Source organism: Oryzias melastigma, linkage group LG4 (genome assembly GCF_002922805.2).
Source record: "Oryzias melastigma strain HK-1 linkage group LG4, ASM292280v2, whole genome shotgun sequence".
NCBI classification, from domain to species: Eukaryota; Metazoa; Chordata; class Actinopteri; order Beloniformes; family Adrianichthyidae; genus Oryzias; species Oryzias melastigma.
Window position 1 is genome coordinate 2,690,715 of NC_050515.1, and position 10,344 is coordinate 2,701,058.

At 39.1% G+C, this 10,344-nt stretch overlaps 1 protein-coding gene across 1 annotated transcript in view; it reads right to left on the minus strand.

Annotated features, from left to right (window-relative positions):
- Window positions 1–7,629, minus strand: part of tle2b (TLE family member 2, transcriptional corepressor b) — a 154,269-nt gene extending 146,640 nt beyond the window's left edge. The window contains exon 1 of the mRNA XM_024278858.2: window positions 7,530–7,629. The gene's annotated coding sequence lies outside the window, so the exon portion shown is untranslated. The remainder of the gene's footprint in view (window positions 1–7,529) is intronic.
- Window positions 7,630–10,344: the final 2,715 nt, after the last annotated feature.

The following is a 10,344-nucleotide window of genomic DNA, read 5'->3' on the forward strand; positions in this document are numbered from 1 at the left end:
GTTTCAGGTATAAAGAGGTTAAAGGTGAAAACTGATTGTGATTGGCTGATAAGAGATAAGAAAGAGTTAAGCAGTAATAAGGAGAGGAAGTAACTTTCACCAAAAGTTCCTGGAAGAAGGTCTTCTACCTTGAAATTTCACCAAAGCCTCAAAATGTGCAAAAAGAACATTTCTATTGTTGTCAATTCTTGCAGCGCTTTGATGATTCGGTTCCACATCGGCCCTGGACTGAAGAACCAGAAAATTTTTCAACAAATTATTTTTGATTTCTGCGCATTTGAGCGAACATTTCCTCCTTGCCACAGACTCAAAAACTCACCAAAATCTGGACTAGAACTCGGTGACCATGAATTGTGGGAATTATAATAATAATTTATCAATCATCAGAGCGGGAGAAACCATTAAAAAACAAAACTAATGGGGTCAAAGAAAACATTTGCAACAGAAATATGCAAATAAAGGTTTGAAGTTATTATGGGATTTGGCGGCCATTTTGTGTCACATGACAATTTTCACATTTTTGCACAATTTGAGGAAATGATGAAAAAATAAAACTTTGATTTGATCTTCACAAAATTTCACACACAAGCCGCCATCTTAAGTCTACAACCACAACAGAGTTTAGCTGACCTTTGACCTCTTGAACTGGGAAAAAAAAAAAACAGCTACTAATTTAAACTCCTAGAGATTTCAATCTGTCGCTTACAAACTCCCCCAGCATTACTGAGTAACTACTACTAAAAATATTGGAATTAGCTGTGTTAGCGTGGTAAGCTAACAATAGTTGATCGCACACTTTTTACTGGAATAATGTAAACATTTAAAACGTGAATCATTGTCTGAAGCTGAATGAAATGATACGCTACACAATGTGAACACATGAGGATTGTGGGTGTGGTTAGCAAAAAACTCTGTTGCCAAGGAAATCCCCCAAATTACTTTAGTAAATTCTTCTCAAAATGACATGGATCTGTTCGTCACCCCCAGGAGACCAAAAAATAAAATGGTTGCTATGGAGATAAAACCAAGAGAAAAGCTGCCTTTTCTTAAAGAAGCGTTTTTTTAATGAATTTGTTAATGCGGGTTTGATCAGGGCAGCAGACGGGAAAGAGTGAAGGAATTAAGTTAAGGAATGTGGAATTGTACATCTGCTCAGCTTTAAAAACTTCCAGCTTTCATTCAGGTCTGGCTTTTGTCAGATTAAATGTCCTGCAGCAAATTTTGAGCACGGAGGCCAAGCAAGTTGTTTCTGGAAGTGAAAAGAAATGAACTTTTTCTGTTTGCGTTCCCGATAAATTGGTTGATTTTTGAGGCTCCTGCAACTCCTCTGAGCTCGACAGCACTGACCTCCAGGAGTTCTGAAGAAGGAGCACAGAGGAGCCGCAGATGGAGGATAACGCCTGAAACGCAGTTCCATGAACTCTCTCCGATTAGAGCACATGTGTCAAAGTCAAGGCCCGGGGGCCGGATCCGGCCCTCTGGGTAGTTCTATCCGGCCCTCCAGATCATTTTATTTTATTGTTATTAATGGACTGATGTTATCTTGTGCTTATTTCTAACTTGTATTATTTTGACAGAATATATTTCTATGGAGAGTAAAATATTTAAAGTTATTTAAGGTTCAAGTTGATTTATTCTGGAATAATATTCCTGCATTTTTATTATTCATAATTATGTTCAAAAGTTAAGGTTTAAAATTTTTCTAAATTAGCTTTCTGCAAGATTTTTGGACTGTTTTGGAGTTTAGCTGATATTTCAGCCACATGCTAGCTGTTTTGGCTGCTTTGCTCAAGGAGAACAGACAGAGAATGTTGAAACCAGTCTCCACTCTGAAGTTCTTGGTCCACATCTTCTTTTTTACAACATTTGGGGCGGTCCATAGTTACACTTATGTTTGTGGCTCTAAGGGAGTGGGGGGGGGGGGGTCGAAACAGCGGCAAACTGGTTCTGCTATCGTTAATGTCCCAGTTCAGTACAATAGGTCGCATCAGTCCCCTCAAGTATCTGTATTATATCAACTTCCACACAGCCTTCAGCTTAGGAACCAACCCTCTTGAAAGAGTTCATCATGACCTCAAGCAAGATTGAGAAAGAGAGGTTAAAATCCCACAAAGCAAATTTTTAATAAATGTATGTACATCCCTGTCACCAACGTTTTTTTAGGGTAATTTGGCATTTAGTTAATATTTTAGCTGACGATCAGCTTCAGTGTTTTTAGCTATTAATTTCAGCATCTTCAGCTCCCAAATTCAGCTTACAGCATTCACACTAGCATTATCGCGTGTAATCCTATATATCTAGTTCATAATTATGTTAAAAAGTTACAGTTTAAAGTTTTCAAAATGTAGTTTTAGAGTGTTCAATAAATGTTTATCCTGTTTAGCCGCGACCTCAGGTGTGTTTTGGATTTTGGCAAATGTACGACTGAGTTAGCCGCCCGTTCAGAGGTTCGTTCACGATTGTGAGCGTTCGCTCAGTTACACTGTGAGAAAACCATGTAGAAATGGAGGGAAAGAATAACGAGGACAGAGGGAGAGAAATGGGAAGAGAAGGAGAGCTCTCCTCCTGCCACCAGAACCAAAGAGGAGGCGCAGCGCTGCAGTCTGCAAATGGGGCTTGAGTGAGGGGAAAGTACAGAGAAGGCTCTGGCTAAATGAATTTGGCTTTCAGCTTTGGGGAGCCAGCCCCGTGTGTGTGTGTGTTTGCACAGCTACACTGCAGCTGCTCGCATGTAAACGTGCCTTTGAGTTTGTGTGCGGCTGGAAGTGAAACACAAACGCTTTTACTGTTCGCTCTCCGACAGACTTTAGAGAAACGGCTTCTTCCCGCGGACGGGCCCATAAATAATGCTCTTAAACGGCGGAGGCTGAGGAGACGCGCGAGCCTGTTTAAACACACCCACCAGGATTGGAAGTGACAGGCAGGAAGTATCAGAGGCAGCTGGGTGACAGCCCACTAACCACACAGGGGCGGGGGGGTGTTTCCACGCCGAACAGCATTACCAGAGCGGGGAGACGCACAGCAGGGACGGGAAAACAGACTGCAGGGTCGGGGAAAGTGGATGTTTGTGGAAGACGATTGAATAAAGACCACAAAAAGAGAACTATTTCTCTCCTTACACAGGAAAAAACCACAACTGGAACCCAGTTTTATTCTGATTCCAGCAACAATCCAGTTCCAGGTTTTGACTGATTCATTTCAATTTCTTAGAAAATAGAGGAAAAAAAGAAATCGAAATACAGATCAAATCTATGAATTTTAGTCAAAAAAAGATGATATCATCGTGATATTATAATTGTTCTGAATAATAAATAGACCTTAGCTCTTATACATACAGTTCACATATAGTATATCACAATTAATCCATTAAATTAATGATTCCTTCACAAAATGTGATTAAATGCTTGAAAAGAAAGAAAAAAAAGCAAATTAGGATTTCCTTAAAGACCCACTCTTATAAAAATGATGAGAAAAAATGAAGATGAAATTTGCATTTCTGAGTATTTCTTTATTCAAATCGTTGTGAATGAGGAACAAATACAGTTTGAAAAAGATCGTATTTGTGACGAAGAAAATACGCAGGGCGGAGTCACAAGCTCCAATCTTCATCCACTTACAGACAATAGATCCATGATCGTCTTTGTTCTCCTCGTCTGAGCTGGAAGCTGGATCCAAACTGTACAGCTGGATTGAAATAATGTTTTTATCGCCATTTTTGTTGCACCTCTAATGTTATGTTGAGAGGCTGTAAGCTAAAAACAATGTTCTAGAAAACAATATTTTTTAAATTTGGGCTAAAAATAGCATAATAGTTATGAGTTCTTTTCAAGATTTAAAGTCAAATTTAACCTTTGAAGTCATAAATATACAACTTTATTCTCGTAATTTAACAGTAACCACTTTTTTTGTTCATTTATGAGATTTTAAGCCGTTGCATTACAGGATGTAAAAAGAGCAGCGGAGCAACGATGAACCACGTCAAGTCAATAAAATGTGATCGGTTGAATTTGGATCACATTAAAACAACTTTTAATGTGATCCAAATTGCTTCTCACTGTTTTCCCAACAATCTATACGTCATAAACACTCATCAGCGTACCTTCTTAGCCATCGTCTCCTTAGTAACCGTCTCGGAGCATGCCTCCACGTACTAAAGTAGCAGTAAAAAGTGTTGAACCAGACGTTGATACACTTTTGGTGCAGTGCGATTCATGTTACCTACTCCCCGTCAGGGGGAGAGGGAGATTCCAGATTCCAGGTGGCTCATCTGCGCTCCTGTCCTTGGCCGTGGACCTCGCCTCTGGCTCATTTTGCTCCCCCAGCTACTCTCCACTTCCATCTGCTACACTATTCTAACCTGTAGTTGTAGAGTTAGATAAGCTAATTCTTCTTTAACAGTCCATCAGCAGGACATCACCAGTCTGTCCATCTGTTTTTATTTATTATTTTAGGAGTATTTCCTTACAGAGGGGGGTCTGAGGACAGGGATGTCCAATTTAGCTTAGTTTAGTTTAGCAATCAGCTATTGTTTCTTTTTTATAACTGATTTTATGTTTTTGGACAATTACTGGTATGAAGTTTGCTAAGACAACTCTGTTGTGATATTGGGATATATAAATAAAATGGAATTGAATACAGACGCTAAAAACTGGTGAATTATCCCAACAAAGATCACAAAGTGCATTTTTCTTTATCTCATTGATTTGCCCCGCCCCCCGTTATTCCTGACCAATGACTGAAGAGATCCTTAGTCACATGGTTGGGGTTGGAGTTGAAACAGAAATGTCCGGTAGACACCAGTCTGAATACAGACCAAATGCAGGGTTTGGAATTCAAACCAGACCAAATTTAGAGGACTTTGAGTCTGGATAAACCTTAAGAGAAAGCTTTTCCCTCAGAGCTGTCTCAGACCTAAATACAAACTGTAAATAGCATTAAAAAAAAAAAAAAAAAAACACACCTTGTTTTAGCAGCTTTTTGCACAAGGAAGTTACTGCTAAATGTTGTACCTGTACAGTTACAATAAAGCCTTTCTATTCTCTATTCTAATATGATTTATTGTAAAGTAAAAGTGACTTACTGCACAGACGATCATTTCACAACTATCTAAAGCAGGAGTGTCAAACTCAATCGTACAGGGGGCCAAAATCCAAAACACACCTTAGGTCGCAGGCCGAACAGGATCAACATTTATTGAACACTCTAAAACTACATTTTTATAACTTTTTAACATAATTATGAACTAGATATATAGTATTACCGGTGATAATCCTAGTGTGAATGCTGTAAACTGAATTTGATAGCTTAAAATCCTAAAGCTGATAGCCAGTTAAAATATTAGTTAAATGCCAAATTTGTCTTAAAAAAAATAAAAAAAAACACTAGCCAAAACAGCTAGCATGTAGCGGAAAAATAGCTAAACTTCAAATAGTCTAAAATACGGGGCTAACACTAAAACAGCCCCAAAAAACTTAAAAATAAAAGCTTAAATTAGCCAAAACAGCTAGCATGTAAATACTAGGCTAACTCCAAAACAGCCCCAAAAAACTTAAAAATAAAAGCTTAAATTAGCCAAAACAGCTAGCATGCAGCTGAAATACTAGCTAAACTCCAAAATAGCCTAAATAATCTTAGTAAATGCCAAAACTGTACATTTTTAAAACGTTTTATTATAATTATGAATAATAATAAGGCAGGAATATTATTCCAGAATAAATCAATTTAAACCTTAAATAACTTTCAATATTTTACTCTCCATAAAAATATATATTTTTTTAAATTATACAAGTTAGAAATGAGCGCAAGATAACATCGAGACATTAATAATAATGAAATACTGGAGGGCCGGATCTGGCCCCCGGGCCTTGACTTTAACACATGTGATCTAGGGATTTTCTTCTTAAATTTGTGTTCTTTTTGCTGTGTCCACACACCGACGTGTCTGTTTGTGTTTTCCCGCCGGGGGGGTAGCTCCACAGCACCGACTGCTCCTCCAGCTCCAGTCCGGACTGTCACGCCTGAACGTGACACGGCGCTTCATTCCAGAAACCGAGGAGGAACAAAGGTAAACAGAGGAAACCTTTGAAGCACACGAGTGTGGACGGACGGGTCAGAGGGAGGCAGGGATGAGTGAAACCCAGGAAAAAAGAAGAGCGGAGTGACGGAGATGAATGGGAGAAGACAGAGATGGATGGGCGGAGGGGACGTGGAGGATGGAGATGCGTCAGATGGAGATTGACAGCCTCTTTTCCAGGGGGACGTGTGAATAAACCAGCGCGCTGAGGTGGGAGGTGGAGGGAGGGAGGGAGGGTGTCAGATGGAGGGAGACGGAGGAGGAGGAGAGGGAAGGAGAGGGAAGGAGAGGGAAGGAGAGATACGTCTCCGTAATCAAGCCAGAAAAGGGGAGTTGAAGCGAAGGAGCAAGGGGAGAAGACGAGTGAGCTCTGAATGAGTCAATCATGATTAATCAAGATGCTTCTCGCTCTCTGGCTCTTCCCGCCTCATCATCATTACACACACGTGCACACGTACACACACACACATTCAGGTGGTTTACAACAACCAGAGACGCTCCTCTGACTGCTGAGCTTTGGAGCCTTTAGATCAAACTTCCAGCGCAGAATGACTCTGGTGTAAATGGAGAAAATGTTTGATTTTCTCACCTTTATCAGAGACAAACTGGAGGGAGACAAAAGTGACCCAAGATGACCCTGAAAGAGCCGCTTGCTGATGAACACGCCTCAAAAAAGAGTCTACAGCTTCATTGAAGGGAGACGAGACCGTCTTTGGATCTTCAGACAAATGAAACCCAAAAATGGGCGGGAAAAAAACAGCGGAAATCCTCTTAGAAAGGACATTTAAAAGCCACTCGTCATCCAAACGTCGACGTCCTCAAACAAGTTTTGATGGTTCATTTATATGAAACAAGGTTCATTAGAATGTATTTTTTTTTCTAATGAAACAATAATCTGTATATTTTGTCTCAATTTTAATAATAGCTCTGCATATGCAATAACAATAGAGTTATATCTACTTAATAATCATGTTTTATTGAACTTAATATCCTGAATGTTTGTTGGAAAAGATATAAATATATGATCTTAAATTACGAACTGGATAATGATTAACACACATAAACAAAATGGTATGGTTGAGCCGGGGTGGGATTATATGAGTTTGTTTCCCCCTAATCTCTTAATGTTTAGTGATCCTGTGTTTGACATGTATTGTAGATTGTATTGCAGATTAATTTACTTTTTTCTTCTTGATTGCTTGAAATAAACCATTTCTAATCTAATTAGAGTACACGAAGTACATGAAGTTTTTTCTTTTGTTGTTTAGGTTCACATCGAGTCACCTAGAGGTTAGATGATAAACTAAAATGGTTCCTTTTAAAATCAAAACAGCCTCAAATTTATCACAAAATCCTATAATTAAATCTTAACAGTTTTTGGATCAGGACCAACACGTTCTCACTCCCAGCTCCCCATCCAGTATCTGGAGGTGTGGTGCTGCTGTAGTAAACACACCTGTGATGCAGGACGACCTGAGCGTGTCTGTTGATGTTTTGGTTCATGTTCTTTCACGTTGCTTTAGATGAGGCTCTTTTATCTTCGAGGTCCTGCTGCTGCATTTCAATCAGATGGAGAAAAAAAAAGGACATCTGAGCATTACCTTACAGTCCAAATATACTCACCATTTAGTGCTCTATATAAGTCGCCTGCCATTTTTTCTAGTTTCAAACATCAGTGCCCTGGAAATTTCCCCAGAAGTCTCTGCAAAAAACGGAATTTAGACCACAATGCATTGCGTTTGAACGATTTGTTTATAAATTGACTTTTTTTTAGGAGTTTTTATCATCAGAACACATTGGATTCATAAATAGTCTTCATAAAATGTTCATATTAATGAAGTTTTTACTTCTGGAAATTAGTGATATCATATTTTCTTATTAAAAGAAAACAGAAGCACGCATCTGAATTAGATCAAATTCTAGGGAACTGGATCGTCCTTTACAGTACAGGGAGTAGTGAGGGAATTTGGACATGTGGAGCACTGGAGTTTTGGTTTTTAAAAGCTTTGTTGAAGGTTTAAATGCCCCAATTTCTGACAACCCATGATGCAATGCTTCTTTTGTGGTAAACCTTTAAAAAGAGGCAGAGAAGAAATAAAAACCTTAAACTGTTGTTCAGTTAAGTATAAAATCAAAATCCTTAAAGACTCACTGCGATAGAATCGTGTTTTTGAAGTTTTTAACATATTTTTGTGGCATTTTTCTCATGATGGAGGACATGAATAAAGAAAATTAAGAGCAAAAGTATTTCTGTATGGAAGTTGTTGGGTATCAAGACTAAAAAGACTATAAGCTAAAAACAATGTTCTAGGAAACAATATTTTTGATTTGGGCTAAAAATAGTAACAGTGAGGGGAATCTCAGTAACAGTGAGGGGAAGGGGGGTGGGGTTGCTCTGCAGCAATAGTCCCACCCACAACTCAAGAGGTGAATTTCTAATACTCTACTGCCACTCTGCAGAAACTATGTCCTAAAAACTAAAATTTTTCAAAACAATTTGGCTTAAAACTGCATAATTATTGTAACAAGACCACCCGGAATGTTTCGGAAATAGATCAAAATAAGATCAAAGTGTGTTTTTAATTTGATTTTGTTTTTTCACATTAAAATCATAATTCCGATTTGGGTTTATTTTGTGTAAAATTCTAGCACATCATCGTTTAAACTGGATCTACAGCTAAAGATTAGAGAGCTGTCGTCCTCTGAGGCTGTTTGGGAATTCTAAGTGAATCCTCCCTCAGAGAATGAAAAAAGAAAAAAAAGGTTCATATTTATTGAAGTGTCAGATCCAGAGCCGTCTGCAGGAAGAGAGAAATGAAGGCAGAGCAGAGGAACAGCTACAACCGCAGGAACCAACAGGGTCTACAAGTCCTCCTCTGTTTCACACTCATCTGACTGCATCCACATGAAGGAAAAACACAGGAATTTTCACTAAAAACTCCGTAAGAGCAGCAGATTTCTGTCGACAACACCAACATGTTAGGAGTTAAAGGCCGAACATCTGAGCGATGAAGCTGCTGAGCAGGAGGTGAACAAGAACAATCCTCATCAATGCGGTTAAAAGGACAAGCCCCTCCCTCCCCATGAGGACACACAACCACTGACCCCCCCAGTAATTACCTGCAGGTTTGAGGAGATGGGAAATGTAAACCAACATCTCCTCCTGGTGGCTCTGCAGTGAACTACAGGCAGATCCTCTTCTGTCTTTGTGTCATTTTCAGCCTTGGATATGTCTCCACATCAAAACGATCGATCCGCTCACCAGAGGGACAGTGGGAGGGGCTTATCTCTGATATGCTCCGCCTCTGGACTCATGATGGATCAGTAGGAGATTAAACACAAATCCGACAACATTTTCCTACAATAATCAATCAGTGGTGGTAGCATCATGGTTGGGGATGATTTAGGATTACAGAACTATTTAACACAGATCAAACACGTCTCATATCAAAGTAAGAGTTGGTTCTATTCCCTTAACCAGTTTTTTATGCAAAAACGACCAGAAAAAAGAGCCAAGAAATGTCTTTGGATTTGATTGACTTTATTTTTAAGGCACCAGAAGTCCCTCTTTACTGCAGAACATTTCATATCATTTATAGTAAATTTTTGTTGCACTTTTTTTTTTATATATTTTTCCTTTTTTTTTGTTGTTGCTGTTTATTTAAATGAAGCAATGATTTTTGACACAAAACGTTTTGTTTTTTTTCCAAAGTACACACAAAGTTTTACATTATACACAAAATAAGTGTTTAAAAAAGACCTTTACAAAGCTCAAAATGCATACAATGCTTCACGCTATTAGGGGGGAAAGTTAAGGGAATTGGAGGAGGGGGTAAAAAGAGGGCAGTGGGAGTAAAAGGGGAATCTCGGGAAGCGAACATCAACATACGGCTGATTCCCACCGGTGTCACGTTAGTAACACAAAAGCACAAAAATGAACCAGAACAGACGATGCAGCCATAAACACATCCAGCTTTCTATGCATCCTCACATAGAACCGTATTGGTATGTTTATAAAGTCAACTCTCCTTCTAATATTTAAAAACGGTTGGAGAGCTCAGATCAAACAAAAGAAAAGATCTTCCACCACGAATGAGTGTTTTCTGCAGGCATGCACTGGTGTGTTGGAGTGTACGCGGCCTGCGTTTCACCACCACGACTGCAGCGTGTAGCTATAGATACAGACCGGCTAAACGTGAGGACGGCGTGCTGCAAGCTGCATTCACAAGCAGAGGATTATGTTAGCTTCGGTTTAGGTAAAGAACAGCAAC